Below are 27,111 nucleotides of genomic sequence, written 5' to 3' on the forward strand. Positions count from 1 at the left end.
ATGCTGTTTTTTTTACCTGACCTATTGGTCAATTTTAATTCATGACAGCTTCCATGGTTTGTCAAGTTGCAGATGATGGGAAAAAGAACGTAGTGGAAAAGAAACAAGGAAAGGTCAGAGAGTATCTTAGCTGTTACAATGAGCAACCTCTTCAGATGAAACTGTTGAAAATTAGACACTGGACAAAACAACCCTTACATTTCCTCACATCCTGATTTGTGGCCTTTTGTTGGACATCTTCCTGAAATTATCTCCAGTATTTCTCAATGCTGCTGAACTGGTGCTACTTTAAGGAGAGAGGAAGTCCGCCCTGAAGGCGTTATCTTAAGATGCTTTACAACCTGCTGAGTCGACAAAAGGATTTCCAAGTGATATGAAGGAAATGTTATTCCTCAAGACTGCCACCCTTTTATTTTAGGTTCAATAAGAGCTAATAAATGCCTCGTGTAAAATAAATCCATGAATTATTACATTCTATTCATCAAAACTCCCACAGATGTTGTTCATACATTACTGTACAAAACAAATGCTGATATAAGATCCACTGGTTGTTTATGGCGCAGGTTATTATAAAATATAAGTAGACATTTTTTAAATATATAATACATTACACTATAACTTAAACACATCAATGGTACGATATAGAAAATAATAATAACAATGGCATGAGGGTGCTCTCATAGTTGATGATTGGCTTATAGATCACAGGTGGGACTCAGAGCACTGCGTTCTAACAGGCCAGACTGCCTCTGCCTTACGTGTTCATTTGAGAAGTATCCGGCTGCAGGTGTACTTCTTGGGTCCCAACCACTCTTAATCCTTCAGAAATTCTTTGCTTTATGCCTTAACCTCTACATCTAATCAGACTAACTAAGTTTTAGTTTAGAAATCTGAACTAAAATTCAGGTTTCTAAAACCTCTATACAACGACTTGTACAAGTCATTGTATAGACCTAACCTCTATACATAAAGAAACAAACAAATGTTACAGATTGTGGTGCAAAGTCTTAGTGTGGTGTTAAATGTCTGCAACTATATATTACTTCTTCATTCCCATCCTCATCTGATGTGATGTTGGCGCATCTCGATTATCTTATTTGATGGCCATTTTCCACTGGCACCTACCGGCGCCTGGACCTGGTTTCACTATGCAGAGTTTGGGTAGTTTTCCATCACAACTGAGTAACAGCGTTAGTGAGTGGTCACCATATAGTTGGGTGGTCCCATTTTCCAAAAACTAGTACAATCTGACTATGGAGGCAATGGAAGCTGTGCTGAAACCTCTGTTCAGTTTGTGACTTTTACTCACTGTTGTTAGTTTTTACAAATGGGGGATCAGATTATTAGATTGATTATCAATTATCAATTATCAATTCAATATTCCTCTACTATATAAAAAAACAGTTTCACAATTTCTGTTTCCATTAAGTCTGTTCACGTGATAAGTCATTAAGCAACATGCTGCTCCAAAATCATCCAACTACTTTCTGTCGTCGTCTTCTTTGTGGTTGTGTCAATGGCAGCATCCAGTCGATGTGACTTGTGTGATGCAAAAAAAAGTTGATAAATTTGTTTTTAAAATGTCAAATTGTGCAATTATGCGGTCCAGGAAACACAAATGCCAGGCAGTCGCATTTGTGATGCAACCAGTGACTCCATCGTCTAGCCAATCAGGAACTGATGGTCAAACACGATGCTGTCAGCTAATATCCACAAACTTGTTTCCCCAGCAAAGTAGGTTGTAAAAAAGAGGCAGATTTATGACAATTACATCCTTTAAGGGGGAAAACAAAAATGTCATTTCTATCCTCCTACCAGTAGAGCCAATACTGAGACACATTAACAAAGAAAATATATAAATTTTTATCCAAATATAAAGATGTTTGTCTGCTTCAATGAGCTTGGATGAATCAAACATTCTAAAAACTTTATAGAACAACAACCATAAAAAGTCAACATTAATGTACATTACTTGTTTTAGTCTGATAAGTAAAAGGATCTTATGTTCAAAGTTTCTCATAAAGCAGGTGAACAGTATACTGCACTGTTTGATATTACGTTGTTGTAATCTTTTAAAGCATCTTTGAGTAGTTAAGAAAGCGCTAAAAATAATTTTTATTTTTATTATAGTTATTAGAAACTAGATTTACTGAAAAAACAAAAAAAGAACCCATACAGATCACTGAACCAAGAGAGCCTTCCAGGATAATTATGTTGGGTAAAAACCAGAAAAAAAGATTACATCACCTGTGGCCCGAAAGAGCTAAGGCAGATCTTAAAACTCATAATTATAAAAAAAAAATTATAATCCTAAAACGAAAGGCAGTTTAATATGGGGTTTTGTGACCAGAATCATTACTAACAATAGCTGATCTCTAAAAATTGTAAAAATATTTCTGACTTTAGAATTTTGAATCCTGACTTTAGAACTTTTGAATCCTGAACATTCAGCTTGTAACAGCTAGGCTTGTAGATGAAACAGTTGAGAAGGGCCTCGCTACAGTAGAGCCGGATCTCTGTACAACTGTTAGATTTCCACTGCTAGTGTGATGTCCTAAATCCCTCACCCCCGAGAGGTTTTAATTGCAGGGTCCAGATTGCCAGGGCTGGTCAGGGCCTAGCGACCCCCATGAGAAGTCACAGTCTCCATTTAGCTTCCAGATCCTGTGCAAACCAACACAGGGCCCCCGTGTTATCGTGCGAGCACTGGCTGGCAAAAATTCAATTTTCATCCCCCTTTTGTATGCAAGCCTGCTGTCTTGCCCTAACGATGTTCTGCCGTCAGAATCCCCCCCCCCCAAAGCACACATACACATATACGCACCCACACACATCCACACTCATCCACCCGTTCTCTTGCCTTCTCCCTTCAACAACAGAACACAGTGGAGTCGTTAGGACCCTCTCTTCATTACTTCAAAAAACCAATCATTAGACACCAGAGTATATACGTAATTAGAAAATCACTTCCTTTGCAATCCCGGCTAAGTAGTTTACATACTGTAATTACAGGGACAAAATCAATTTTTAATCATTTCACTGATTGGGCTCATCAGCTCAGTAGGAACATTGTATCCTGCTTGTTGTGCGAAACAACATCTGGGCTAAAACAATTACCCTTTTGTGTTCTAGAGCGTTTCTGAAAATGCCTTGCTGCCTCTTCCCCCCACACCGCGGACTCCCTATTCTAACTCTATTCATTTTAGAACATCTTTTCCCTTTTGTCTTTGTCTTCCAATCCCTTCTTCCCCTGCTTGGCTTCACCCTCCACCCTCTTCCTTACCTCGTCTCAGTCTGTCTCTTGCACTCCCTGCCCTTGACTTGGACATGGAGGATCACATTTAAAGCTTTATAAATCAATACGCTATAATAAGCTGCTCTTGACAGAGCAAGCAAGAAAGGAGGGGTAAAAAAAAACACAGCAAAAAAAAAACATATTGCTTTTTTAACGCCTCTTGTGTTTTTGATTGTCATGGCCTTGCTGTTCTCATTGACATTTTCTTCACAGTGTTGTCTTCAGCATAAGTTGAGCAGAAATATTGCTGTGTTATGCTATATGTAAACTGAATGTGTGGTTTGGGGCCGGTTCTAGTGCAAATGTGAAAAAGGGCTAACTGTCTTCATTTTTTATAAATAAAGCGGTCCAAGTTGAAAGTATTTCTTTTGTGCTAACATGTTTCACCCTCCAATGGTTTCTAAAATGCTTTACATTCTTGTCTGAGAGCGGGGCCCAATCGATCCACATTAGTCTGAACTCCCTCTCTCTCACTTTGAAAACTCCAGAAATCAGATTTCTGATGGAGTGTGTGTGTGTATGTGTGTGGGGTGGGGGTGGGGGGTGGAATCGGTTAATGCATTGATCACTATATGCAAATCACATTTGCTTTTATTTTTTTGCCAATCAATAGTATTAATTAACGGCTTCGTTTTAACAGCATCCCGCAATCCCTTTGGACGCCGCTGTCGACTTCAGAAATCACCTTTACCCCAACAACCCCTTCCCCACCCCCAAACCCCCTGTATCCCACTCCATCCCCCCATAAGTCCCTCAGTAGCCATGGAAATGAACGGTACATGGCAAGGGCCATAAATCAGGAAATTCAATTTGACCATGAGCTCCAGTAGTAACAGTAAAATATGAGTGCTAACACAGCACACAAGTAGATCATTCCTTACTGGTCATTAAATTGCTTATTTTACGACAAAAAAAAAAGTTTCACAACTTAATTTATGGAACATGTCATGAGGCGTAATATTCAGCTGGCAAAAACGTTCAGATTTCTTCTTTTGCCCAAGTGAAGCCTGTCAAAGATAAAAATTAGTAACTGAAAACTCTGCAATAAAAATAAACAATTTACCTGAGAGTTGACATGTTAGAACTGCAACCCTCACCTTTTGTTTCTTTTTTTTACAAGATCAAACTCAGATCAGACTAAAAATCTGTTGAATCTTTTCACAGATTTTTTGTTGGATTGAGGTGTGGGATTTGATTGGGCCATTCTAACACACGGGGATACATTGCCTTAAAATGTTCCATTGTTGCTCCGTCTATACATTTAGGATCAATGTTCTGCTGGAAGACGAATCTTTTGGAGGATTACTTTCAGCTTTAACTATCTTTCTATCAGTCAGGGACTACAAGTGAAAACTAGTACTTAGGACTACAATGCATCTCTCCTCTTGTGGTAATGTTTAATGTGCATTATCCCTGTTATGCATTTAAAAAATTGTAAAAGAAAAAAACTTTGATAAGGTTTGCTGTCCTCACTAGGCCTGTCACAATAACATTTTTGCCTAATGATTATTGTCATTTTGAGACCATTAACGGCATATTACATCCCCTCAAAGATAAAAAAAAAAAAAAAAACTCATTTCAAAAGAACATTTAAGACATGAACTGGAAATATTTTAAATATCCAAAGTCAATAAACAAAACAACTTAGATAACAATTTTTAAAATGGATTATGAAGTCTCTCGTAACTACAATTACATTTCAAGAAATATTAATCATTTAGCATAGACAGGATAAACAGGCAAAAGTGCCATTTAGGACTTTTGTGAAAGAAAGTGTCATTTTTCCTTTCAGTTTACATTTATGCACTGATTCTTGCGGGTTCATCACATAAAATCCTAATAGCATACATAAACAGTTTGCGGCTGCAACATGAGAAATTGCAAAAAAAGCTCAATAGAAAACAATAAATGCAACAATACATTTGAAAAGAGTTGAATCCTTCTGGAAACTCACTTCGGTGAATATGATAACTTTCATTATTTTTGAACAATCCTTGAACTTTAAAGTTGTGTAACAGTTATCCTTACATTTATTTTTCTTTTAAAGTTGAATATTTTTGGCGGATGACATTTTTTAAGAGAAAGGAATGTGTTAATGCATAAACATAAGCATCAGACACCTGACTGCCCTGTGTGTTTATGTTTGTGCACACATGAGAGCGCTGGTGGGGTGGAGAGTGTGGGGGTTGTTAACCAGCCTGGCCTAGCTGCTCCTGCCAGGATGCTGGTGTGTGGGATTAATAATAAACGCTTTTTGAAATTAATTATTATGCCTAAAATGCTCTTTTGTGATTTGCTTTGAAGAGCATGTGTGTGCGGATGTATGTGTGTGTAAAAAGGGGCTGACGAGGGGTGGCTCGCTTGCTCATTTGGAGAGCTTTTCCAATTATACAATTAGTCTGGAATGTAGGCCAGCAGTTCCTTGTGGTCCCCGACCCCGCATCATAAGTGCCCTCGCTTAACTTTTTTTTTTTATCCACTTGTTCGCCTGCAGAAAACGTGTTAACGGTGTTTTGAAAAGTAAAAGTTTTTGGAGGCGAAGAACGTTCCGCATGCGGGGAGAGGAGACGGCGATGGCTGATGGCGGAGTGCGTCATGGTAGACGCTGCCAAGCGACGGCCTCAGCCGTGAATGGGGTTACGTGTGAAAACCGATGGCCATACACTGATACAGTACACAAAGCCATCGGGTTGGGGGCCTCTCTGGTCAAATACTGTTTGTTGTGTTGTTTCGCCCAGCAAATCCAAAGACTTCTCCGGACCACCACCACTTTGTGAAGATGGCCGTGTTAGCTGGTCTGGAAGCGAACACAAACACAGCACAATGCTAACTACTGTTGCCTCCCTTTCATTTCCTCTACAATGAAGTGATATGATAAATGGATTTATGATGAAGAACAAATTGTTTTATAATTTGGCCCCTTTGTGAATGTCCCCTCGCTCTTGCCTGCCTGCTACCAAGTGTGCTGTACTGGGTTTAATATGAAGCAACAACAACAGCCAAGTGCCATCTGTTGGCATGCGGATTTTCTGTAATCTCTCTTTACTGATTACAACAATGAATACACAAACCTCTTAAATAATTATCCCGCAATGTAACAAAAAAAAAAGGCTAAATAATTATAATCATTAACTCCCACCAAGTCTGCCACTCCTCCAGCAAATGAAGGCTGTCAGAGAGGGAGGAAGAGATAAAAAGAGAAACTGAGCGAGAACGGGAGGGTTTTCTTATGCCAAACATGTCTTAATATACCGACGGCTTAAAGAGAACACAGAAGTGACAAATTTAACCCAAAGAACTAATTAAAACCGACCTACAGTATCTCCATCATAATAACCATACATTTAGTTTTACTTTGTAATTTAGTTTATACAGAAATTTGAAATAGCAATAATTTGATTCAGTTTATTTTCAGTTTTAACTCTTGACTGATGCTATTTTCATTTGATTTCAAAGTACGTTCAAAGTTGGTCAATTCAAAGCTGGATATTTATAGAATTTGTTTTGTTTCTTTTAAAAAACATTTTCCTAACGTGAGAATATTTATATACACAAACATATTGTTTTAAATGGATTGATCTTTCCAACTTTTGTAAGAGAAATATAAATATCAATTCCTATCAAATAAGACTACAGATATTGTAGTACAGGAATAAACAGATCATGTTTTAGGTCACTTAAGATTCCCAAAATATTTCTATTTGCTAAATTCTAAAATAGAGAAAAAAAATGTCTGAAAGATGCAGATTTTGGAAATAAACCAAGATTAATAGTCTTTTAAAAATTTCAAGAAAGTCCAGATGATGTTGTCATGCATTTTGGAATCTTCTGGTGTTGATCTTGATCTAACTGGTGTAGTCTAGGACAACACCTCACACACACAGCTTCCTTGTGTGACACCATGGAAAAATCAAGGAGCTCAAACAATCAGGTAAGATATTTTGAAGAGAATTGTAGACCTCAACAAGTCCGGCTCATCATTGAGTGAAGCTTCTGGAAATGTCCAGGTATCAAATTGTTCAGGAAGGAGACGGGTTCTGTGTCCAAGAGATGAATGTCTGTACCACTTAACCATGAAGGGGCGGGTCATTGGGTGAGAGGTCGCTGGTCCCAGGAAGAAACCATTTATCCAAATTAATAGAAAAAAAAGTCAGATTGCAAGTTCATCATTCTTGGTAAAATGGCTCTTTGTCTATAAGGACTATTAGCATTATACAAAAAAGGGGAAAAGTTTGCAAGCCTGAGATCATAATCCCAATGTAAGTATAGAAAAGTAAGAACCATGCTGCACTTCACAGAACTGATGCACTTCACAAAGATGCACTGCCATCTCTCCTTATGAGATGGCAGCATAAGGAGACATTATGTGAAATTATTGAAGCAACATTTAAGACATCAGCCAGGAAGAACCATGGGGTCTTCCAATGACCAAATGTAGACCACAGAATAACCCAAAAGATGGCTTAGAGAACAATTACAATGTTTTGGAATAGTCATTACAGTCCATTGAGAATTGGTGGGCAGAGCCAAAAAGGTGTGTGTTAAAGTAGCCTATAAACCAGTAGGAGGACCTGGATCAAAATTCCAGCCAACTGTCCAACTCATACAATTTCAACAACAATTTCAACAACATAAGGGAATGTATGTTAACTTACAAAAATTATTGCTAATTATTCTTAACATTTAGTGAAGATAAATTATTTTAGTAATTATAACTGACTGGAACTACAAAAGTCAAAGTCAAATCCATTGTTACATATGCGGAGAAATTGGTTCTGTGTGTACATATGGAGCATATGTAAATATCTGGTTTGAAGTGTAGCCCAACTTTTTTTAGTCAAAGACACCTGAGACCACTTCTGATCTGGGCAACAAACCCGTAACTGACAGAATCTGGATGAGGGAGCATTACCAAATGGAAAAACTGAAAACTGTCCTGTGGCTAATTTGAATGTTTCACATTTTAATGTAGAGTAAAAGAATAATAAGATCAGAAAAAAATTCTCAAAATATCTCATTTATTTGAAAATGCAGTAACTATATTAAGGATGCAGAAAAAAAAGTATTTTTAAAAAAGGCAGGCCGTCTTTTAATGAGTCTTCAAGGACTGGAGTGCCTGTTTACGCACCTCCCTCTATATAAGTCCTCCAAGAGTGTGAGCGCCTGCAAGTTTGTGTGTCAGTGCTTTGTGTGAGAAATGGTGTGAGAATACGTCAAGGGTAGCATGTGTTAGCTCTGCTTCCAATATGAGATAAATCTGTGGCACATACCTCCAATATGACACAAGCCAAAACGCCATGACTCACCCATGCTATATTTGATTAATAAAACTACAGCAGGCAGAACTAACTCCTATGCAACCAACAAGTGCCAAGGCACACTTTAGATAGAGACATGTAGTAATATTTCTGCATATTTTAATCTTTATTGAGTGAATAAGAAAATGAATTTCAGATATCTGTGTTGGACAGGAGTTTTTCACCTTAGTAACGCATCTGTGATGCAAACTTAATGTCATAATGGCTGTTATAGAGGTCATTCAAAATTTATAAAATAACATAAATTACATTTTACAGAAAAAAATAAACAAGTCTTTTGAAAAGAACAGTTAGTTTTATCAGATGTGAAAGCCAGCCTAACACCTAGCTCCATTCCCTCAGACACCTAAACTCTATTTACAGAGATTCATTTAAAAGCTAAAAAAAAAAAAAAACACCAAAGTGAGAAGATGAGTGATTAATAACATAATTGGAGAGAGGAAGAAAGGATATCAAAAATGCAAACAAGAATAAAGTCCTAAAGAGTGTAAGAAAAGAAAGTGAGTGCAATTTCTATGGTGTGTGAATGACAGCAATGATGAGGATGAGGATGATGATGATTACAAACAACCAGGTTGGATGAAGCTATTTAACTTCACAAAGCGGAGACGTCCCCTGACTTGTCATCCAACCTGCCATCACGGACACACACATGCGGATCTGGAAGTATCCATCACGGTGAGGGATGGGGTGGACGCGCTCCTCCACCTCCACCAATAATGCTTTGCACCTGTTTGCCGTGTCACCTCTGCACGCTAATTGTCTCATGGAGGCACAACGCGTGGGAATGACAGAGATGTGGCTTTCTGACAGATCATGTGGGCGCATGTGGTTTTAGCGTGTGCTAAGGGGGAGCGGTGCCTGACGTGTTATCGGTTGTGCAGACGTCCTATGTGTTAATGTGTGTATTCCAACATTGTGGGGATGGGGAGGCTTATGTTGGTGTTCATTAATCTGATCTGTGAATGATGTCACACCAACTTAACCACATTCCACACAAAATTTGGAAAACCAGTTGAATTCACTTGCTGTTGTGTTCAGTGACCTGTGACTATTTCAAATTAGCCTAGGCCGCTTAATGGAAGACCTGCTTGAAAAAGGAATTTAATTTATATCTCAAGAACTAAAGACTTCTCCAGAGAATACACCAGAGGTCTAAAAATCAGAATCCATGTTACTGAGTGAGAGTAAATTAATATGGCATGCATCAGAGCATGAAAAAAACCCAGTAACATTTCTGCCTAAATGCACTTTGTGATGTGAATGTCCCTTTGAAAGCCTGTAGTTACAATCCAAAACACCTACCAATCCACAGGTAGTCAGTACAAGATCAGAATATTTCACCAAAATTTATCAATAAATGTGAAGAATAGAAGTTTCAGAGAGGGATTAGTCAACAAAAGCCCAGACAAACTTTCCGTCCGAGCTATTTTGGCACAATTTGAATTTTCAAACAAGTTTGTTTTTTTGGGGGTTTTTTTGGGGTTGCGTTATCGTTTTATCCTACCATACAAAATCATTCTATCTAGTAACAATTTGTTTTTGCAATAAAATGCAAAAACAAAAAGTTCCCAAGAGACAAAATACTGCAAAGTAAAAATACACCTGGGTGCATTCAGGGCGATGGATGTTGACATCTTTCAGGAGCCCATTGGCTAATTTGGCTGACATGTCAATCAAAGCTTCAGAGTCAATAGAATCCAGGGGTGTTAGCAAAAATCACATGGCTAGCATTTTTTTCACCAAACATATTGAAATGCACTTGCTGTAAAATGAGGGAATGTAATGTTGCTGGTTTCTATGCAGTTTGTGTGATACGGCCATGTTTGTGTCTTTAGGCTCGATTGTGTTTCTCTTCATTTAGCTGTTTAGTGTTGGAATTGGATCTTGCTGTGGTAGAGAATGGTATTTGTCATTTAGGTTAACCTTTACCCACTATATGAATATGCAGAAAGCATATAATACATGCACACTGCATAGCCACATGTAAATATTGAATGTAGATTGAATATCCACTATATTATAAAGCATATAATTGGTTGATTTAATTGGTGGATGTGTTACTGGGTACAGGTTAATTTATTTCTATGCATTAATTAATTGTTACAAAGTACTATGCATGCTTTATTGGCATTCCAATCAATAAAGGTAAAAATAAAAAAAGACATTCCGCTGCTCTTATATGAGGCAGCCATTTTGGATTTTGAAGTAAGGGTTAGTAAAAAAAAAAATAATAATAATAATTTAAAAAAACATATTATGTTACTATTTGGAATCCTGATCGCTAAAAAAGTTTAATTTGTTTCATTTCAAACTGCTACTTAGAAATGTTGGCTTCAGAACATAAAACAAGTTATGAATCAGTTTTAACTCAGTTTACGTAAAGTTCCCAAGAGAAATCATAATCACTTGGAATATTGAACCAGACTTTGGCGCTGTAGGGCTATTTCTGATCACACTGGGAAAAAGATCACATTTACATTCACAGTTTTATTTGAGAATAAATGCTTAGACAAACACCAAGCACAAATTAGCTTCTATTTTGCTTCCACAAAAGTTGACACATCAAAATATTATTCTGGTAGTGAAAGTTTAGGTGGAGTGTGAGTAACTTTTACACACTCCAAAGTGAGCCACTGACAGGCCAACACAGTGATAGGAAACTCCAGGAATTTATAATTACTAGTGTAAGTGAGAAGTATGGCATTGGTTATGAAGCCCATAGTTAATTTTCCCAGATAAAGTTTGGAATAAAAAACATAAGTGCACGGGTCTGTGAGTGTGACAGACACCTTTAATATCCTCCCGTTCCCCTTGATCAATGGGTGTGATCGTACCTGCACGGCTGCCTCTCCAGCGGATGCCGGATGTCAGGAAGAACGCAGACAGTTTCACAGAAGGTGGGACGACAAGAGCCTGTAAACAAAGCACACATACCAGGAAATTCAGCGTCACCTGCATTTGAAGCTTGACAAGTTTGCAACACTGACGACAGAAGAAAAATACCCATTAAAAATTGTATTCCGAGTCCCCTCCCCCTCAAACCCGCCTCGCAGCTCGACTCGTTAGTCAAACTTATTGTGAAATCATTTCAACTTTTACAGTCATTCTGCACATGTATCAAACATAAATGCTTGTGTAAACCAGTGGTGGAGCTTTTTTTCAATAACTTCAAATCTTATGAGCTATAATTTGGCTTTTTTATCTCTGAAAAAGAGAAAAGCGTAATAAATATGTGTAAGGCACATTTTAGATGTTGGGTGTTTGTAGGAGACCGTCCTTGAGAACTTCTCAAAACCAGTATAAAGGAGCGCTTTCTGGTCTGAAAGTATTTGCTACACCTGGTTCAAGCGCCGTGGTGCCAAAAATGAAAACAATGTTTCCTCAGACTGCATTGTGTGTCAGCATGGCAGGTTTCCGAGCACACCCTATAGGCTGAGGAGGAGTACAACGTTTTAGAAGCCTGGATCTCACATTGTAGGGAAGTGAGTGACAACAAAGTGACAAGGCTTTGTCTGGAAGGCCAGGCCCAGGCAATCAATAACAGCTGCTGGCATGCAGTGCTGGATGCACCACAATGTTCTGGGCAATCTATAGCAGTTTCACTGGGAACTTGTTTTAAAAGTAATGCAGTGTCCATGTAAGGAACAACCCAGAGATTCAGCAAGATGATATGAAAATAGGTGGGAAGGATGACTTTTTAGGTCTTTTTTTTTTTTTTTTTTGCTACATATGCCCATTGATGAGGGTTAGAAAAGACTGTGGTTATCCATGTAGACAATGGTCCAAACATCAGCTATCAAATTCATTATATCTATATAAAATGAAATACAAATGTAAGCCATATTAGGGCTGTTGTAAACGAACATTTTAGTAATCAATCGAGTAATCTATTGATTATTCTTACGATTAATCGAGTACCGTAATCGGATTAAAAAAGATACAATGAAACATTGGTAAATCTAACACAACAGTATTACTACCGCATTTCAACATCAGTCTGATTTTTCACATTTGAGCATCCCTAAAAATAACTTTTCTGTAGTTTAGAAAATTAACCTATAACAATAATAGCTCACTTTCTAAGTTAACCTGAAGAAAAGTAATTCAAAAATCTGAAATTATATTCAATTCAATAATAAAGAAACAGGCTCACAAATACGCTTATGAAAAAATGTCTATAGTCCAGCTTTTCGTTTATGAATTCATCTTCAGTCAATTTAATAGATGAACTCTCACCTTGCCCAGACATTTATAGCTTTTATGTTTATGTTAGAGATGGGATTTGACACCTTTGTTCGTCACACACAGAAACTCATCTACCAGCTACATGCCGTCACAATGACCTCCGTCATCCATTTGTTGTGACAGGAATGATATAAAATAAATTTTCTGGTTCGTCCGTAAAGCTACACTTACGTTAATCATCTAATGCACAGCCACTCGCAGTGTTCAGTCTATCTGCTCACCTGTATAAATACACCTGCAGCGCTCTTCCCCTCTGTTCGCTCTGAACCGCCACCATGCAGCAGCTCCGGGAGGAGAAAAGCTGCCGTACTCCAGGCACCGCGCCAGTCATTTTAAGAATGCTTATTGGTACCCCGAAAAATGACAAAGACCCGGACATAATCAACAATCAATAAAATCCTCCCAGGCCGAACCTGAAAACTGGACGTTATCCTGCTAACACTTAGCTTTTGTCAACAAACTCAGGCGGAAGTGAGAGCTCTGCGCAACGCAAGTAATAACCCGGTCGGAACACGGTGCGCTAAATAATAAAATATAACTTAACGAAGCTTCGAGGCAGATAAATTTTCCTCGAGGAATCTTAATAATCGAGGTACTCGACTCACTTGAGGAGTCGTTTCAGCCTTAAGCCATATTTTTCATTTTTTTTGTTGCAAACATTATTGAATCAAATTAAGCACCAGGTATTTTCAATAAATTGTGAAATGACTATTTTTACAATTCTAATTTGGTGTGTTTTTAAGCTTTACTAAGTTGAGAAATCTAAAATAAGGTGCTTTCACTTTGTTCCATTAGTAAGAAATCAAAATATCAATTTCTTTGCGGCTTACTAAACTGCTCCCTATTTACATTTCATTTTTTTATGACATTTCAGAGGTTTGCTTAAACCTGTTCAAGTTTGCCAAGATGATAATGTGCACAGACTTGGTTCTGCATCAATTTTAGAATGAACTTGTGCTGTTTCTTTCATCAGAAGATCATCTGTCAGTCACACCGTTAGCAAAATTCCCGTCTTTTTTAGGGCCTCTTTTTTTGTTGTATCTCAGTCTCTTTCTGTGATCCATTAATATGGAGATGTTGCTAAATTTGGACCTCCAAAAAGAGGCTCAACCAAATCTCATGGATCTTTGAATGAGAAGAGGCAGCCAGGCATATACAGACTGGCTCAGTCCTACAAGAGCGGGGTGGTGGCGGGGGTGACGGGGTTACGGGGGGCTGGACGGGGTGGGGGGGACACAGATGTGCAGGGTCTGCAGGAGGGCCACCCAGATTTACCCACCACTACTTTTTCAATGGAGCGTCAAGAGGTAAAACTCACACTCATATGCAGGGAACACACACCCCGCTCACACACAAAGCCGAGATGTTGCCTTAAGTCACAATCTAAATTGGCTCCCAGGGGCATACTGACTACCTTGTTCACCAAAGGCATTGTGTATGTTTTCTGAGTGCTTAGCATATGCTGTTGTAACCTGAGATCCTCTGTCGCACTCTTACTCTCTTATTTCTCTCCGTCTCCTGTTTGCACACACGGAAACACAAGCACACAAACACGCAACGCTGCCAGGAGTTGCTCCCCTTCTCTCCCTTTTATGTTTTTCCCATCAGAAGGTTAATTAAATTCAAAATAGTTTGCATCTACCTATTAAACCATGTTGCACCAACCGCCCACCAGACAATCGACACAGACACAACCACAGGCAGGGTGGCAGGGGTGGGAATGGCTGCGTTGGGGGTCTAATACAAGGAAAGTAGAAGACGAAGAAGGAAATCTGCTCATATCACAGGCAACGAGGAATGTCATGTCTGCCTTTTTTTCTTCAACAATATTACAATAGCAATGTGAGAAAGGGAACAACATGCTGATGAAATGTCACATACAGTCAAATGGTGCATCTATAAGTGGGTAAAACATTGTGAAAGGACACATATGTTTCCCCCCAAAATCTGCCTCATTGATGTTGTCATGATCAAAAATTCTAAATGCAGTCAAAAGAAGAGCTTGCCAAGCACTTTCCAGAAGCAGATGTGCACTGCTAGATCCGTTATTGTTCTACTGGAGGAGAAAATCGCAGAAAAAGCTCCTAACACTTGATTGAATCTGGTACATCTCTGATCTGATATAAAGCTCACTGCAGAGTAATGAAAATAGCTAACATTTTAAGACAGTCTAACCTTTCCTGTGTTTACCTTATTAAAGAGTGTGTACCTTAACTGGTAGAGCAGTACACACAGGAGGCGAGGGAGTGCGGGGTGGGGGGTAAATGTGTATAAAGCAAGCAGTGTTTAAGCAGGCGAGAGCTAAAGTAATAGGCAAGAGCAGTGAAGTGTTGATTCTACAAAAGATGCGAGGGAAAAATTGCACCTTAGTGCTCACACACACACACCCGCACACACACATTCCTTCCCCCTCCTCAATCTACTCCCACAACACGGCCGGCTGCCTGGCAGCTGAAGTTAACATTTTCAGAGAAAATATTCCTTGCCTCCAATAGTCCGATGTAATTCATTTTCCATCTCTGTTCATTAATCATTGTTAAAATTAGTGATCCATTTCTTCCACTCTGCCATCTGCACTCAGCTTCCTAACAAACATGACACCTCGGTGCATAATAAAAGCTGACAGCTACGAGGAGGCCTTTCCAAATAGCTTTCTGCATATGTGCACCTCCGTGTCTTGATGCCGCTGTCAGACAAAAGTAGGTTGTTTGGACCACCACTTGGTTGGAGACAAAAGCTGACGAGTGCATGAACACGCAGGCACATATTGAGTCTATGGAACCGCATATGTACATTTATAAGCAGTAAAAATATTTGATGTTAAACAAAGCGACATCTCTAAGGCTAACCCTCTAAACATGCCAGCGAACGCGCAAAACTACAGCCGGGTCTATTCAGCACTGAGTCGGTTAATATCTAAATGGGCTCGCTAAAATGAGAAAAGCAGAAAGATTTGGGTTGAGATAAATCGCTGCATTTAAAAGAAGCAAAGGAATCAGAATGAAAATGAAACGGGTGCCGAAATGTTTAAGTGTGCTGTTTACCCATCCTCGTTTTTGGCTTTAGCGTCAGCTGGAACTGCGCTGTACTTTTCCATTGGCCTTTACTTCCACCAGCCATGACATCTGTGTGTATTTGCTGTGATATTGTATATCAGCTCTGCTACACCCTGATCACACTTGGGTAGGAGCTGCTTCAGCCAAGGGAGGAAACAATGGGACTAAGTCATTGCTGGAGGATCCCCCTTGCTAGACCACAGGTGTCTTTCAACTTCCTGCCAACTCCAAACTTTAACCTCACCTAACCTAATCTAACGATAATCAAACCTTCATGAGAGTACAGTCTACTTTATTCAAGCTTCAAAGCATTTTATTTGAATTTAATTTGAGAATCAAATGAAAGGTTGTGCATAAATGTGAAATCTTGTGAAAATAACACATCTTCATTTAAATTTTTACTAGAAATAAAAATGTGCAAACATGTATACATCCACCTTGACTGCAATATCCTAAATAAAAAACAAACACAACCAATTTGCTTCAAAAGTTTAATGTAATCTCAGCATAAATTCAGTTGTTTTGTGAAACCTCTGAGGGTTTCTTTCAGAAATCATTATTTCCATTTGTACACTTTACAAATATGACCTTTATGGAAGAGTGACCATAAAACAACACAGTTGAAAGAAAGCCACAACAATTCCTGTTTAAATCTAAGTCATGTAGTGGCAAATGTGTAACTGTGACAAGTAAAACCAAAGTTAAACCTCTGGTGTCTCCACAAGAAACTGTGAACAAACACTCATTAAACATGGTAGTGGCTGCATCATGCTGTGGGAAGGCTTTTCTTCAGCAAAGACAAGAGCGCTGTTGGCACTTAACACAGGGCAATTCTGGGAAAAAAATGATTTAGGGTGACAGATTTGTGAACCTAAACATCCAATCAGTGCTGCAATGTAGACCAAAGCAGGTTCAAATGTTGGAATGGCCTAGTTAAAGTTTGGCTATTTTCCAAATTAGAGTCTGCAGGATTTGCTTTCATCATATAATGACTGAGCTTGAACTACACTGCAATCCTTAGATGTGCAAAACTACAGACATACTCCACAAGACCTGCAGGTAATAATAACAGAAAAATGTGGTTCTCATACACAATACATGTGCATATCACTTTCCATTTTTTTATTCTCAAAACAATATCATTTTCCTTAAACTTCACAATTGTGTACCATATTAGATTGTTTTACAATTACATTTCCCAAACAATATATTAAAATCTGTGGTTATAAGGTGACAAAAAAAAAAAAAAAAAGAAAACCAGAGGTATAAATGCTTTTGCGAGGGACTAAAAGGTGGTTAGCTTGATACGCTGGGATACTTAGGAATTAAACGCTGTCACCCATTTTTTTTCCAGTCCATTTATTGTGCACTTACTCACGGTTAAATGAAGCAAGGCAACACTCTAATGTTAGACCGTTTAATAGCCGCAATATTAATAATGTTAATGTCTAATAGCTGCATTTCTTGGTTGGATGTGAACTGAGCAGGTAATGCAGCCATGGAGCTATGGGTAAAATCCCTCCTGTGCTCTCATTACTCAGAAATGTAGCACAAATGTGTGACTCTCTGCTGAATTTCTTGCATCAGAGAACAGCTTTTCCATCTTAAATCAAAATCATTCAAAAATCCACCATGTGAATGTGAATGCTTCTCAGTGCTTACTAAAAGAACCCTCCACATGCATTTCTGCTCCCTTCACTATGACCTGTCCCTTCTCATGTTCCACAAGCACACACACGCCCACACACACACACACACACGCATGTGCAATCTGTAGCAGGCACGCCCGCGCACGCTCATCCGCGGAGTTTAAACCCTGAAGATCCAGTACTACTTTACACATCTGGCTGTGCTCTGAGCACACACTATCAAACACAGTCAGGTTCTCAGGATGCTGAGGTGTGTGTGTGTGTGTGTGTGTGTGTGTGTGTGTGTGTGTGTGTGTGTGTGTGTGTGTAGGGGTGTGTATGCTCCAGGAAGAGCACATCAATCTATATAATGCCCTCAAAGAGAAGGCTTTTTCATACCACTAACTGCCAAGGACTATAAGGGGCAGCGGCTGCAGCGGCTGAGCTGTGATTCTGCTTTTAGCCCAACTGGAGACCCTGTACACACCTACACACACACCCACACACACAGAGCTCGAGCTTCCCTTAACACCACTATAACTCGCTCTGCACACACATATACACACACAAAATATGCGTAAAGAGTGAACATGCACTCTTGGTGGAAACATAAAGCTGCCAGCTCACTGGACACACTCATCAAACCTTCAATTAATGCTTTAGGCTCATGCACTACTTTATTTTTTATCTAATTCTCCCTAAATGCATTTCACCAAGTTATTATTCAAAACTGCTTCATTATAGAAACAACAAACACCACTTAGAAGAGCTGGTCAGCATTGATCTTATGCTGCCTACGCCAAAGCTCTATGCTTTCATTGTTGGCTTTCCATCCCGTCATTTACTGAGTCTGATTTAGCCTGTATAATGGTGGGGTCATCACCTTTCCCAGCAGGCCCACCCTGGACAGGTCACTGCCCCAACACAGAGACACACAGGACAAACATATTTCCACATCAGGGTTAAGGTTGGTTTAGATTTGGAGGCTACTCTGTCAGGGTTTTTTCTGAATATTGGAGCAAGAGTGCAAAACCTCCTAAGATAGGCAGAAAGCCAATCAGTTGAACTAGAAATAGGTCTAGCAACTGGAATTATCACATTACTAATAAAAAACCTTCAAAAATATTTTCCTTTTTCAAAAAAATAACCTTAACACTCTTCATTGTGGAAGTTGTTACTGTAGGAAGAAGGCTCAAGCTGTTTTTGATTAGCATAAACACAAAAGTAAAAGCTGTTTAAAAGAGAATAGTATTTTTACCAGTGATGTCGGTATTGTTCTTCTGCAGGTTTGGTCATTTCAAACCAGATTTTTACGATACAATTGTCCGCCACAGAATGTCAACATTATACCCAACTAACACGAACTTTCATATTAGCTAAACAACCTGGAGCAGATTTCTGGATAGAACAGGAAATATCAGCTTAAAACAGCAAAGCTGTGCACAGAGCACTGTGGTGTTCTTCTGAACTGTCAGTGTAATGGAATATGCAGGGTTAGAGACACTGGCAGCCTTTTTAAAACTCAGAGGAAAGGCAAAGGTCTACATGAAATAGTGACGACACATGGAGACTGACACGTTTGGGAGGTTTACTGTGCTAACCGTACAAATGATAACATACGATATTAAAAATAGCTTAAAGTACTAAATTAAAGCAAATTTCTTGCAAAGAGTGTAACATCACCCCTGCTTTTACTAGGAAGAATGACAGACTTTTGGCAGAATGGCCAGAGAGAATGCTGTTTAAATCAGACACAACTAAAATCTTTGTAGTACAGAAAATCTGTGGAACAGAAACCACACATTTATTTCTCACAGGAAAGTTTAAGAAATGGCACTGTGCAGCCAAATCTATGGATTTTCTTTTAACCTAAACTAAGCTTTTACCGACATTTACATTTAAAAGACTGTTTCATTGTCCCCAAACTTAAAGCTATAACCTCTTGCGATTGTGGTGCCTAGTTTCACATTTATTATTCATTTGTTGCATGGAGGGCCACAAAACAGACAGCCTAAAGCCGTGATTGGAGGGCTGGTGCTCAGAGGCAGACGGCGCGCAGAAGAGCCGCTAAATCATCTTGACATTCACCAAGATGTAGCCACACAGAAAGCCAGTGCTGCTGTTAGTTCTCCTACCGACTAATTTGGTTCTACTTAACCCCTAAACACCCCTTGTGCACGAGCGCACACACGGGCAGAAATAGATTCAAGGCGAATAGATACGGGCAGACGCAGATGCACACACACGTGTGTGTGCACGCGCCTCACATTGACACATTTAATTCCAGGGTCTCGGCACATCTGAATTACAGCAGCCTGATGAGGGAGAGAGGGCCAGGCCCCTTTGGACTGATTAGCATCATTTTAAAAAAAGTCTTCCTTTTTCGTCTGCTTGCCTCACTGACCTCTCCCTCTGCCTCTCTGACTCTGACATCCACCTCCCAGCTGGCATGTGGGTGGCTTCCCAGCAGCAGAACTCAATAGTCAGTTCATATGCTCGGATACATGGAGTACATGGAGATGATCCCTGTGACAGCTTCCCGTGCGTCCCAACAACAAAGTAAAATAGTGATTTCAAAAAAGCAGCTGGTTCCTACGACATTACCTGAACGGTAAAATATTATTCTAGCTATTGAAATTGTCTTATTTCCTCTACCCTTCTCCTGCATGGACACACACTGCACACTGCTTGTCAGCTGGAAAATAAACACCTTTTTATTCTTACAAAGAAATTCAGCTGTTTGAAAAAAATCCAGTCACAAAATCACCTCCCACTCCCACCTGGAGCGCTGAAGGATGTGATGCGTTTAATAAAGCTTCAGTATGCGACTCACTAAAAAAAATATATATATATATATTTATGTTTTTTTACATGTTTGCTGAAGCTGTCACCAGGATATGACATCATAGTATGAGACAGGTAATTAAGCTCCTCTGTGTTCTCCCTATGATTCTACTGCCATCTGCAGAAAAACCGCTCAGTCAGAAACAACCAATCAGAATCTGGGGAAGGGTCTTAGCGCTGCCAATCATGCATGTTTAGCAGGGCGTACAAGAGCGCAGGTAATATCAGTTATTAAACTATTGTTGATTCATAAGGAACAGAACAACAACAGACATATTGAGGAATAAGCATATTTACTTGTAAATGTAGGTTAAAAATATTATTTAAAAGTAGAGAAACTGCTGCTTTCTTTCCTAAATAAATAACATAAAACAGATCCTACTGTGCATATTGTTTTAAATACATCACAGCATGGCAGCCTAGGATCATCATAGCAATGTATTGTGTATGTATGCAAGTATATAGACATACACAGACCCATCCAATATAGTGGAACATTATCAAAAAGCTCACTTATTTTAGGAAGTTTATCACTAAATGAAAAACATTATATAGGTGAATTACACACAGACGGATGTTTGACAGCCTTTATTTCTGTAAATTTTGATGATTTTCCACTTACAGCTGATAAAAACATGACTTTTAAAGTGAGAATATTTCATTAGACTAAAAAGTATATTTAAAAACAGAAATACATGCATTTCAAAACACACACTTAATATGACAAACGGCTCTAATTGGGACGTATATTCTAATTTATTGAATGACTGTATACACACACATACGCACGCCCACACACACACACACACACACACACACACATATATATATATATATATATATATGCAGTACAGTGGAGCTGTGTAGATATAATGATAAATATAGATATAGATCTGATTTTATTTGAGTCCATTTCCTGCATGTGTAAAGTAAATAAGATTTAGGCTGTGTTATTTGCGCATATTTCCCCCCTTCTAAATTATATAAGCCTTGCACATGGCTTAAAATTTTGTAAAGCTTTTCTCAAAATCCTACTTATGGTTGCCATTCTGTGCCAAAAAGTTCATCTGGCCTGTAAATTTAAGCATGGATTACAAATATTCAAATCATGAGCTTACTGTTCAAATAAACATTTTCAACGGGGAGGGGAAAAGTTGCAAGGCATACACTTTCAGCCTAATTCCTCCTCTGGTAACCCCCCACCATACACACACACACACACGCCCCCGCTCACGCCCACACACACCCCCGCCTACCCTCGCCCCATCCTAACTTTCAATATACTGAAAAAAGAGAGAAAGAACGGACGACAGAGTGGGGATGGGGGGGCAAAAACAAAAGAAAAGTTTGGCCTCTTCATTTACCGTGCGGCTGGATAAACAGTGTTGATGAAATATGTAATTAATGTAATTGTAACCACCTATGAAATTACAGTCAGGTGGGTGGGCTCGGCGGTGGCCCCTGTTACTCCCTGCTATAGGACAATAGGGCACCTTATTACAGTTTTAAAAGGGGGGAGGAGGGAGGCCAGGCAGTGGGAGAGGGGGGCAGGCTTAAGCTGGTCAGCTGCTCGCCACATGGTAGAAATAATAGGGACTGAAGTCACAATCATTTCAGCTTTGCTTTAGCTGCGCTAATCAGTGCCATATAAATCAGGGACAAACTTCCCAGACACCCGAGGATCTCAAAGTTTTAGAATTGCAAGTATTCATTAAACAAAATGACACTGAGAAGAGATTTTATCACTCTGGATTATTTTCTTAAGGAGAATGCGAAATATGCTTAAACTACAACTCAGCGCTGCGACACAATGAACCACACTGAAAATCCACAGAGCTATCCACCGCGGATAGCAGCTCCAAATTATGGATAAAGGAAGTAATAGTGCATATAAGCGTATTGAAGTCTGATGCAGACCACTACCTGAACACGTCCGTGCAGACCGCCAGTCTTATCCCCAAGATTAAAATAGCCTCTTCTCCGCTCGCCGCCCCTGCCCCTGCCTGGCATTAAAATCTACCACATTTGCAAAATTGCAAACAGATGCAACTCAAGTACCTGCAAATAATCTGCCAAGACCAATTTCAAAAGGGAGATTTCAGAATATGCGGGAGTCATTAGAGGGAGTATTATTTCAGCGATGAGTGCGAGAGGGCCAGCAGTGGATCACCCAACCAGATGGGTTCTGCTGCCTTTTATTCAGGAAGAAAGGAGCCGACATGTTCTTCATCTTCCCCCGTTATTTCCCCCCTTAAAATGAAAAAAAAATATATATATATATATATATATAAGGTGCGTGAAACAATTACAGTGGAATATTGGAAGTTTCAGAAACAACAAAAGAATGTCAAGTTTCCTTTTGAGTTTTCCAAAGCAATCTTTTCATCTCCTTCCCATGGAGGATGCTTTAGGATGGTGGTGGGGGGGGGGGAGGGGGTCGATGTAAACGAGGATGCAGACACAAAGATCTGAAGCCTTGATTGTTTTGCATCGAGTGTTAAATGTGAAAAAGAATTAAGGAAGGTATAAGCCTTTTAAAGGCGCCTGTGGTGTATGTAAATGAAATATGTTTCGGAGCCGTAATTTGCAGCTGCCGCTGTTGTTATTTTTCCGGCAGCCGTCTGAAGTTCTTCTGGTCGCTCGGTGGCACTTTTAAAGTAATGCACAACAAAGCGTTCACCAATTAAAGACGATTTTAACACCAAGAACTGCAACAAACTTCATTAGATACTCCACCAAGCTTCTGACAAAAGCCCCCATTCAGCGTTCGTCTGTAAGCCGCCGTGATGAATATTTATAATCAAAACACACATTTCTGTTCCTTCATAACTATGCAAGGCATTGACCAGCTATTAAAACAAATGAAATGTTTATATCAAATGGAATTTGATTAGGTGACTGGTTATTATTTCTTGCAGGGAAGCAGAATAACAATCCAAGGCACTTAAAAAAATGATCAAAATCACCAAGCCCTTGCAACAATACACATTCAATCAAATGCTTCATAATTGTAACAGTAGGAAGCATTTTAGGCATTCCACCCACAACAAACAGGCTTTGTTCTCCTGTTATGAGAGGCAGCGAGGGGACACAATCAAGTGCGTGAGAAAGTCAGCAACGCAGGATTTTGGGCAATTCCTCTTTCTCTCTTTCTATTCACCTCCACACACCACTGCTTTTTTAAATTTTTTTTTAGGGTCACCCATGTTATTTGCCTCCTGTTTCATTGCAGTTGGCAAAAAGAGAATTTGGTAATTGAGCGGTACGGAACATGTGCCCTCCCTTCTCGAAGATGACAGATGGATTATAAAAACTTCAAAGGCAAAGCATTTGGAGCACCAGGGGAGAGATGCTAGGTATTTGAACTATCATTCTTTACCCAGGAGACAATGACTGCCTGACATGGTGCATACATCAAGGAATAGTGCAACAGCAAAGACATAATCCAGCGTGCATATGCACACACATCCCCATGATCACTCGTCTCCTGCCTCTTTTCCCCCCAGCCCCTGCCAATGCTATATATTTAACATCCTGTTTTGAATAAGTTTGTGCCAAGCTCAGAACAGAATAAGTCAGGGGAGGCTGACGATATGGTGCTGAATCTTATCTCTTTCCTTCTTTTTTCTTTTCTTGTTTTCTTTTTTTTTGTTTTTTTGTTTTGTTGTGGATCTCAAGGTTCAAACTGAAGTGTTCTAGTCCACACCGATGTTATCTTTGTGTTGTAAAGAAATAAAATAAACTCCATGAACGAAGGAAGAACAGAGGGTGGCAATGCCTATAATCGTCTTAAAAGTATGATTTATGAAAAGGGCCATCTGCTTTGCCTAACTTAAGCACCGAGGCAACCTTTAATAATGTAGCGACACGAGGAAAGGAGGGGATTGAAGGAGGAGATTGGGGGAAGGGGGGCGGCACTATTCACAGCAGTAGCACAAAGTCATTTCATCAAACTTGTAACCCAAGTGCAGGTCCACCTCTCTGCTCCGTCTCTCCTGTGCTTCCTGTTGCTTCCTCAGCATCCAGCCATTAGTTCAGAGGGAAGCTAATCACTGTTGACCTCTCCTGTCAGGCACATTTAACCCCGGCCCCTCCTCTTGACCCTGAAGGAATTAGCACTATTCACACATCCAAGCACACACCCTCAGGTTGCTTTCACTCCTGATAGTCCATTAGACTCGGTTCGATTGGGGACCAAGGTTGCAACAGTTGTCCCACTTTCAGCTGATGCGGTTCTCTTTCAGACTACGCTGTGTCAACCCTTTGAAGAACCCATTCCTCCCTTTGCCTGTGGCGGCGCTGCATGAACAACCACTGAAGGAAACAATATGAAAACCTCTGAAGAAGATGCTGAGAACAACTTCCATCTTCACCAAACATGAACAAAGCAAGTGTGGCGTCGGATTTTAGTGGTTGGAGGATTTCTTTTTCGTTTTTAAAGACCACGAGCCATTTCTCCGGCTAGCACACGTTTATTTGTTTTGGTTATATTTATCCAGAATGCCCTGCGCAGTAGTTTGCTTCCTGTTTTTAGAGCAGTTTTTGATCCGCGTGGCGTTCACATATTCATTCTAACCCCATCACACTTCACTTTGCTAAACCCAGACTGAGGTTTGAAGGAAGCCCAAAGTTAAATTTTTTGTTCCACATCAAAGTTTGATTACGCATTCACACCTCCTCAAACGAACCTGACATTTTAGTCCGATGGAGTTTAATTAAAGTGGACTAAACACAGCTGGTGTGAATGCATTCTTAGACTGCAGCAGAAAACCTGGCAGATGTGAAAGCTCCTCATACGTCATACATCCATGTTTCTAAAGTTTTTAGTTTGAAGTGAAACAAGAGCACAGGATTTGCTCTGTTCCCTAAGACAATATTTGGGATTAAAATTTTCCCTCCGGTTTGCATGTTCTCCCTGTGAATGTGTAGATTCTCTCTAGGAACTTGCAGTGTCCTACCAAATTGCACAACAATGGAATTAATTCACTTCAGTTCTATAACCCAAGTGAACTAGTTCATTCTGTTAAGGTGGCTAAACCACTCTGGCCTGCATTACTGGGCTTGGTGGCTGTTGGCTGCTGGTTCAGCCTCGTGGGAGGACTCCAAAAACCTGACGGATGTCCCACATCTGGAACATTTCAGGGTTGTTGAGGTCATGAGGTCTTTCACTTCCAGCAACACTAATGTGGTGATGCAAGTCACAAGCACATCGAAGCGCGAGTCATTACGTTTACACTCCTGACCTGGCTGTGACCTGGAAACAACTACCAGCACAGGTGTGTGTGTGTGAGGGAGAACAGACTACCTGTAGAGGTGTCTGTTATAAATAGTTGCAACTTTTCAGATTTTACAGTCCTTATAGTTGATGTAAATCCCTATTTTTGTTCTCTAAAAGCTGTAGGCCCGCTTTATTTTTCATTCAATATGAGCACAAAAATTTCTTGACAAACCTGTCATGGAAACTGCACATCATCTGCTCTCGACGGTTCCCTTCCTTCCTCACTCCTTTCATCCTTGTCTTTCTCCTCCTCCTCGAAGCCTCGCAGCATGTGTAAGCAGAAGCGCACGTGCTCCCCTCGCCCTCATTACCAGCTAACTATGCTGTTTGATTAAAAGTGTGTACAGAGAGGAAGAGAGAGAGAACGAGAGAGAGAGAGAGAAGAGAGGGGGATGAGGAGGTGTGTATGCGTGGCGGAGCGCGGGGGGGGGACAGGCCGAACCTCCATAATTAAGATCACTTCACAGATTACCTCTGGCAACAAAAGCGCGGCAAGCGGTCGCCCGCAGCCTCAGAAATTAGATGAAAAAGGGGTGTTGAGGAGGAGACTGACCTCTGCCGGGCTCCACATGAACACAAGTAACGGCTGAATCAAACACCCCCCACATGCACACACACCACACCCCCTTCCCCAGCTGCCCCCTTCCTCCCAACATGAACTGAGACACACACACATGCAGGTAGTGGTACACGCTGTAGTCGGAACGACAGCAAACCGTGGGAAAGCACACATCTTCCAGGGAGAGGACGACACCAGCACCTGAGGGCTGACACTGACACATGGCTGCTAAGCACACTATCAGCAGACCTGTCCACCAGCAATTATGATATACTTTTTGTCTGGGGGGTGGGAGCAGGTTTGGAAGGCAAATTGCCACTTAAAAGAAAAACGTTGGCCTCGTTTTAATTTGGCTGAGCGGTTAGAGAACAACGGTAATGTAAAACCCAAGGCAAATTCCTTGTTTGTGGACACAGTCTTGGCCAATAAAACTGATCCTGATGTAGGTCAGTCTACCAAAAGAAATGAAGTTTCATTTTCAGTCCCAGAGGGGGTTCTGTCACCCCTTTCCCCCTTACCCAATAAAACTGAAGGGAATCCTTTCAATTCTGGAGCAGGATAAAATGCTGAAACTCTCAGCAAATACATAACAGCAACAGAAAACTTGGTCAAGTTGGGCCACCTGCCCTTTATAATATCACCATGGGCAACGCCCCATGGTCCTCTGGAGTGTCTAAATGTATCTATGCTTCCTTTCTTAATTCTTGACCATGCTCTTTTTATTCTGGATACATATTATTATTTATACATATTTAGCTTCAGTTTATGATTTTTTTTTTTTTTTTGATTTTCTCTCATTGGCTATAAACAACCAAATATGCTACTTCCAATTGAAAAACTACAGAATTCCCTTAGTTTGTAAAGTCGTTCATATAGAATTATTTG

General features: G+C 39.9%; 1 protein-coding gene across 5 annotated transcripts in view; it reads right to left on the reverse strand.

Annotated features, from left to right (window-relative positions):
• znf536 (zinc finger protein 536) overlaps window positions 1–27,111 on the reverse strand; it is a 232,449-nt gene that overhangs the window by 193,194 nt on the left and 12,144 nt on the right. For all 5 annotated transcript variants that reach the window (XM_028014772.1, XM_028014777.1, XM_028014776.1 and 2 more), the window contains one exon: window positions 11,451–11,529. The gene's annotated coding sequence lies outside the window, so the exon portion shown is untranslated. The remainder of the gene's footprint in view (window positions 1–11,450; window positions 11,530–27,111) is intronic.

This window comes from Xiphophorus couchianus, chromosome 4 (assembly GCF_001444195.1).
Source record: "Xiphophorus couchianus chromosome 4, X_couchianus-1.0, whole genome shotgun sequence".
In the NCBI taxonomy this organism is placed as follows: Eukaryota; Metazoa; Chordata; class Actinopteri; order Cyprinodontiformes; family Poeciliidae; genus Xiphophorus; species Xiphophorus couchianus.